Source organism: Ciconia boyciana, chromosome 16 (assembly GCF_034638445.1).
Source record: "Ciconia boyciana chromosome 16, ASM3463844v1, whole genome shotgun sequence".
NCBI lineage: Eukaryota > Metazoa > Chordata > Aves > Ciconiiformes > Ciconiidae > Ciconia > Ciconia boyciana.
This window is the reverse complement of record NC_132949.1, coordinates 12585754-12593547: the sequence shown is the minus strand read 5'-3', so window position 1 is coordinate 12593547 and position 7794 is coordinate 12585754.

Below are 7794 nucleotides of genomic sequence, written 5' to 3'. Positions count from 1 at the left end.
TAAGAACAGCATGTTGGACCTTGTTTCTCTTCAAGGCTGGAGGCATGTGATGGTCACCAGTAAAGGAGGGTTAACTTGGCCCCACTGTCCCTTGGTATTTGCAGTCCATTGCCCCATGGACAGACCTTTGGCTTGGTGGTTCATGCCCGCAGGAGAGGTCTGCGCTGGGCTGTCATGGCTGGGCTGGCTGGGCTATGGTCCTGGAAGAGGTAACCTGTCCCCTTGCAGGAGTAAAAACATCCATGCAAACCTCACTTACAAGCTATGAAGTGGGGCTGGGAGACCAGGAGCAAGGAATCTCAGATGTGCTTCAAGCCTGACACGAGACCTCAGTGCCACAGAAACAAACTAGTCACAGTTACAGAACAGGCCATGGCCCAGTTAAAAGTCTTGTACAGAGGTGAAGGTGGCAGGTTAAGACTAATTAGGTTCTTTCCCAGCCTTGTCACGTTCATCACAGACCCTGTGGTGTGAAACAAAATCTCCCCACCATGGCTACCTGCCATTTTACAGGTTTATGCAGGTGATGATTAAATATAAGCTCTGCTGGGTCCTCTGAAAATGCTGCAGAGTTAATACTAAGCCTAGTCCCACTCATGGACTAAGTCTGGGAGAGCTGACGCTGCCCTGTGCTTTAAAGAAGTAAAAACATCACCATGCATGGGGGGAAGGGGATCTTACCTGGTATTGCACTACTATCCTAATGCTCTGGCAGCTTAGTCAGGGGATGCCTTGAACCCATCACTGCTGAGCTAAATTACTGGAGTCTAACTGGGAAAGCTGCAAAACCTATCATCTGAAAGCCAACTCCTTTTTAGCCTGGATTCAGGGAAAGACTCTATTTTCCAGCTGCATTTCACTCTGCACAACTAACCTCAAAGTAAGGGCCCCCTGCAGTTGATTTATGGTGTGGCTTCTTTTGATTTAAGTGATAAATTGTCATTTAGGTTGGTAGCTCCTTATACAGATCATTTCGACTAAACACTGACTTCATCACGTGCTGTGAACCAGGAGAGAGGAGGATAAAAAGAAAGTGGATCAGGAGGGACTTTTGTATGTGATTTCCACATGCCCTTTGGTGGGTGACAGGCTCTCTAGCATCACTGTTAGTTGTTGTTGGATCATACAACAGAAAGTCTCGAGCAAGAGGCAAGCAAGGGCAACCCATGATCCTCAGAACGGGCTTGTCCTGGGAGAGGTCCAAGCATGCCAAGCCAACACAGCCAAACTATGTGTGCATGAAGAGCAGCTCTCCTGTCCTGGAGGTCAAAACAGTGGCCCAGAGACCCTGGTCAGTTCTGTCATGTGTATAGGGAAGCAACCCCTGTCCCCACATACAAAAAAAGTAGCATGATAATTAAGAAATTTAATCAGTCAAATAAGCCCTCTTAACTGCCCATACCAGCCTGCCTGCTAAGAAAAGTGAATGGCCCTATGAACTGCTAGCCACAAAATGGTCAGTACCTTCTCCTGTCAGTAAAGGCAGATAGAAAATGTCCTCAAGGACCTAGAAGCAGAGAAGTACAAATATTCTTGGTCTGATAATCCAGGCAGGGCCCACCAAAACTTCTTCCTTTTTTTTGTTTGTTTGGGTTTTTTTAAGATAAATATTTTCCAGACTAGATGTAGCTACAGGCTGGGGCAAATTTGACAGAGATAACCATGTGCAGAAGGCTTGCCAGTGGCTCAGTGACTATAGGTGGTAAGAGGGCAGTTGCATAGGAGGGATCGTGGATTGCAGCATCTACAATAAGGTCCTGCTGCTGGAAGAAGAGGAGCACTTTCTGGGGGTCTAGGAAAGGCAGCAACACCAACACCTGTAGGGTATGTGAGATAACCCTGCCTCCCTCCTCAGCATGGGTAAAGACCCATTGGAGCAGCAGGACAAGTTTGTGGCAGAGGAAAGATGTGGAGCAACTGGAGAGTTCAAGACAAGGCAAGAGAAGACGGCAAGAAAATATGATCTGTGAACAACAACAGTATGAATTGGATTCATTTCATGTAGAGAAGCCTGAATGCAAAGAGTATGTCTCCAGGTACAACTGCAAAGACGAACAGACCAGTTGGTTCATCAAGTCCATCATGGATAGGCCACAAAGCAATGGGTTTCAGCTGAAAAAAAGTAAATACAGGCTGGGAGAGCTGAGAACAAACAGAGACAAACATGTGCCAGGGTGAAGGGCTGGATATGCTATGATCCTTTCCAACCCCTGCTGTCCTCCAAGCATTTAGTTCAGGTTCGAAAACTCAATACTGTAAGTCTGTAATTAAAAAAAAATAATGTCTTTAACTCAAAACTGAAATAATTGGCTGAAAATTTTAATCTTAAAAGACAGATGTCTGGAAACAGCAGAAATCTGAGGATTCTACAGTTTCCAAAACTACATATGGGAAGAAACTCTGCTTTAGCCCACACCAGGTGGCTGTTCTGGTTTCATAGCATTCATAGATTACATTTTCCACCCCCACTTCTCAAAAACAAAACAAAGCTTGATCCCAGGACTGAAAGAAACTCCCAGCATCTCAGAACTTGCAATTAAAATCACCAGAGGTGACAGCACTGGAAATGCTTAAAAATAATCAAGCCACCTTCAATTTTTCTAAGATTTGCTTGTTTGTTTTTAATGCCTTCCACTCAGAGGGAGAGGAGGATTTCATTAGAGCTTGAAAACTGCCTCAGGTGGAAGCCACAGCTATGGGGCACTGGACCGCTGCCTGAAAGGATGTAGAAAGCTTTATGTTTCCCAGTCTTTCCCCCCTCCAGACACAGATGCTTTTTTTTCTAACTTGGTAGCTCATAAAGACTTAAAGCAAAGGTGCTGCAACCTCAGGCTAATCGGGGAGGGTTTGAGCTCTGGGAAAATTTGTTTTGGGGACCCACAAGAAAAATTGCAAAGGCGGATGGGATGGGATGGGATGGGATGGGATGGGATGGGAGCCTGGACTCCACCGGACCTGACGACAGGTGTCCATGGCCCAGAGACCAGCTTGGGTCTCTGTGCCCCCCCTCCCCGAGCTCTTCCACACAATTTTAATTTGCAGATAAAGCTTGGGAGTTCACCTTCCAATTAAATTCCAGCCTTCTCTTTTGGCCAGTGCTGGATCCTGCTGATTTCGAGTCTTGTCCAGGTGTATTGATTCTTCCAGCAGTGAAAACACTGGCATATAAATTGCAAACTGGAGCCAAAGGAAGGTGGCTGCATTCAGAGCACATGGGATAAAAGAGATTTATATTAAGGAAAAGGTGTGTTTATTCATCTGTTGACCTCAGGCCCTGCATTACTACACTCCCCATAGAGCGATGCTTGGTGTTGACCTTGAGACGATGGTTTAGCAGGGGCAGTGCAGCCAGCTTTTAATAAGTGAGTTTAGCAGAGGCAGAACCATTCCAAGAAAAATGCTCCAGAAAGTGATCCTGTCAAATCCGACACAGCAAAATTAACAGCCTCATTCTGGCCAGGCTAATTTCTTTCTTGTGATTATCATTATTATTCTGTTTTCATATTGCAATAAATAATGTAATTACTAAAAGCCGAGTGCTGATTAACAGAGACTCCTGGCTCTGCTGGCAGAGAGACAGTCAGGCTGGAGACAGGAGAGCAAGCATCCAGCTCCTGCTGAGCCGTGCTGCAGTCTTCCTGCATGTTATTCAAACAACAGATCACTTGGGGTGGTTGCTTCAAAGAAAGGGACTGATTTGGAGACCCACAGGGTCCCTTCCAGATGATGCCTGAGCAAGAGTGTGATTCACAGGGACTACTGTAAAGGGCAAAAGCCAGGGTCTACAGGAGAGATGTGTGATGTGTGATGGGACCTTGAGTCCTTTCCCTTGTCCCTCAGGGGAAAGATGCAGAGCTCCTAATGCAGGGCAGTGCTGGCTGGGGGAGGAGAAAGTGGGACACTGGGCACAGTGCAGGGTTTGTGTCTGGGAGCCTTTCCCCCCCACCTCAGCAGGCCGAAAATCTGGGAAAACAATAAACTCTCACCGCCTTTGCCAAACCGAAATAATAGAGAGATATTGAGATTGATTTCAGCTCTATTTAATGAGGGATAATTAACCCACCCATCACAAGGCCATAGGATTACACTGGTTGGAAATTTTCCAGTTAATGTGCTATTTGATATTTCCGCCTAATTTTCAAGAGTTTAATTGATGTCTTAATTATGAAAGATATCGCTATTAACACCATTCTCAAACAAATTCCTATCACTGCTGTGATTTTACATAGGCATGTGGGCCTCTCACTGCCAGTCCCCATGGCAGTCCCTTCACCTCGGAGGCAGCTCCTGCCCATGCTTACTGAGCCAGAGCTGCACAGGAGCAGCTTGTGCAAGTCTATGTGGAGGACTAGGGCAAAGCCAGGATCAGAGTATCTTTTGTTAGTCCCAGGACAGAGTCCAGCCTTCCCCTTATGCAGTACTTGAGTGTGCAGCAGATCCTGTGCAAGCCCACATCAGATCAAAGAATAAATAAATCAAGGTCCCTGCCAGCTCCCAACCCTCTGCCCCCCACTTCTCCATAACAGTAGGAACAGTTATAGAAGCCATTCACAGCTCCATTTCTGTCAGGGACCGGCTCAGAGCTATAATAGAGAAATGATGGTAGGGTGGTTAGGGTTGTGATGATAGACCTTCAGGGAGGGGGTACTGAAGCTGGTCACTTGAAAATCAAAGATGCTTATCTGCCACTACACTGCTGAAGGGGAAAGGAGGCACAAGCATCACTTTTGGGCCCTTGAGGCCAGCCTTAATTATTTTTTGCATTACTGTTGGCTAAGGCAAAGGCGCATGTAAATGTGAGGCCACCTCCCAAAGGTACTTGATAGCATTTGGTATGACGAAGGATGCTGTCAATGATATGCGTGGGAGGGATAGATCATGTGGCTCCACCTGGTCAAGGATGATGTAAAGATGGTCTTGATGAGTAGAGGCAGGTCCTGGGAATTTGAGCCATGGGGCTGTGAGAGAAGGGGAGGCTGAGGACACACAGCAAGAAAAGTCTGTCTAGAGCACAGCCCCACTCCTGCACATCCAGCCTCAGCATCAGCTGAAACCCAATTAAACAGACCAGTTATCAAGGGGTCACAGGAGAATATTCATTAACGAGGTACCCAGGCACACACCTGCTTCGTTACAAACACCAAAGGATAAATAAGGCATCTGAGGGACTGAAAGGAGACTCAGCACTGAAGAAGTCACCTGTAAAGATCCTGTTCCTCTTCAGGGCCTTTGAAACCCCAGGAGCTGAAGGAATCCAACAGGCAGTAGGAGTCCAACAACCCTTCCTTGCTTGGCCTCTGACTCTCGGCCATTAGCTCAGGCCTTGCCTTTCACTTCCCGTAAGCCCAACTCCTCCACCTTGCCTGGTTCCCCAGAGCTGGGACCCAGGGTACCCAGATCACACTTGGACTTTGCCCAGATCAGAGACACGGGCATAAAGGAGATATAGATAGATTAACCTTATGAGGGTCTCTCTCCATCTCTTCTATAGAGATCATGTCTTGTGGGGAACCTGCATTGCTGCCTTGACCCACTCATTCCTCCCAGGCAGCACTGACCTCCCAGACTTCCTCTGCTAACTCCCACCTGGCCTTTGACAAGTCTTTCTGAGGACATGTCTGACCTTCAGGGCTCATCTACTGACCTTAAAAATAGACATCACCTCCCAAAAGGGATGGCCCCAAGCTGGAGATCCCAGGCTACCCAGACTCTGACCCAATATTCTGGGCAGGAGGCTTAAGTCAAAGACTGCAGAAGCACAACTTCTTGAGCAGGGTCTCCTTGGATGCCCCCGAGTCCTCCTCTGCACCCAACTGTCTGGATGCCATCCACTCTGTGTGGGTATCCAAAGCAAAGCTGGCCAGAAGACAGGGAACAACTGCCAGGGAAATTGGGTGGAGATAAAGACCCCTGCCAGCTCCATGCCCCAGCCCACATGTTTCTGAGGAGCAGGACATGTCTCATGCTCTCTCTTTCCTTCCAGGAAATTGTGATTCTGTTGGAAGGAATCTTCCTCATGTCGTGTTCTTTGAAGAACAGAATGGGATGGCCCCAATTCATAAAAATGAGGACAATTCACTTATGAAGAAAGAAGAAAAAAAACTCAGTCTGTACACTGGGATATCTGGACTCTGCAAGGCACCTTCTTGAGAGGCACAGTGGTGCCTCTCAGGAGCTGGAGCACAGGCACCATGTTTTCTGTGAACTGGGCATCCTTTCAGCCTCCTCTTCCCATAGTCCTCACAACCACACAACTGCCACTGTGCACTGCTCTCCATCCCCAAGAGGGTAGATGACAGTTCATCATTGGAGACACACAGAAAGGTGGGTCTACAAAAGAGAATAGCAGCACCTGATTTCCAGTAAAACCTCCCAGGCACTCCTGAAGCAACTCCTCACAGTGAAAATATTGGAGATTTTTCAGCTTTTGTTTAAACTGCAGATTTTTTTAATAGAAATTTTCTGCACAGGAAGGAACATCTGATCAGCTCCAGTTCTCAGCCTCCCTGCCTGAGATTCACAAAAACCTCCCACCTCCCAAGGCTGCATATCTGATTCACAAGCTCAGTACCAGCCCCAAATTATGGGATAACTGTGTCTTCCAATTGGCTATTCTCTGCCATTGCTGCACCTGTGTAACCTGCCTGGATATTCCTGAGCAGAGCATGCCAGCAGTGGGGAGGGGGTCAGTGAGGACTGACTGACTTTGCCTCTTGGCCCACCCAGAGCTCCAAGTTCTGGTTCAGGTATCTCTGCAGCAGAGGGATGGGGGATCTTGCAGGGACAGCCTGTTTGCAGTGGTTGGACAATGTTCAGCATAGGGAAAATGCAGCTCAGAGTGGCCTCAAAAGCTTTAGCTCCTGCCATATGAATAACTTCCTTTCCATCCTTTCCACAACTGACCTAAACTCTCCTGGATGGTACTGAATTCACCCATAGGGCTACAGAGAAAGAAAAGCAGGGGCATACCTGTGGGTGTTTGCAAAGGCAGAGCATCCAAAGGCCAGAACTCCTCTCCTCTTCAGCTCAGCTGCAAATCCACCCTGAACCCAACTTCTGCCCACTGCCTCTGTGCCCTGGTATCCATGAATTGCTCTGGACAACGTGGCATAGGAGACGTTCTTTCTCATCAGTACCTGTTACAAACACAACTCTTCTGCAGAATTTGGTCTTCTGCAGCATTCCCCAACTCCAAAATAAAACCACATAAAGGTCAAGTTCCCAGTACCAGAGGCAGAGTGCTCCTGCTGCTGACCCCAACCTGCCTGGCAAAGTCCTTTAAAGACCAGCCTGAAGAGGCCCCTGGGTCTGAAGCAAGCCAGGGAAGGTGCCTCAAGCCGGTCTTTATGCCCAAATGGAAGAAAAGATGCCATAGTGGGGGTCTGTCCGGACAGGGACAGTTGCATATCAAAGGATGCTGCTGAATGTTCCCATTCCTTCTGTCTTTTCAAATCCTTCTCCTATTGAAGCCCAAAGGCAATGGTCACAACCTGAGTTGGGAGCTGTCTCCCCAGCTTGAAGGGACTTGTGTCAGACATCCTCCCAGCACATTCCAGTCATATAGATCTCACCACTGAATTTAAAAATGCCGCAGCTGCCACAACAATTAAAAATGCAAACAAGTAAAACAGCATGCAAGCTAGCAGGAGAGCAGGGATGCGTATTTATAGCTTCTTATGTAAACTACATACAGCGGAGCCATTTGGAGCTGAAATAGGCTTAGCGTTATCCTCCGTCCTGGGATGCCTAGTGCAGACTGCATATCTCAGCCCCATCACGTGCCTCCTCGGACTA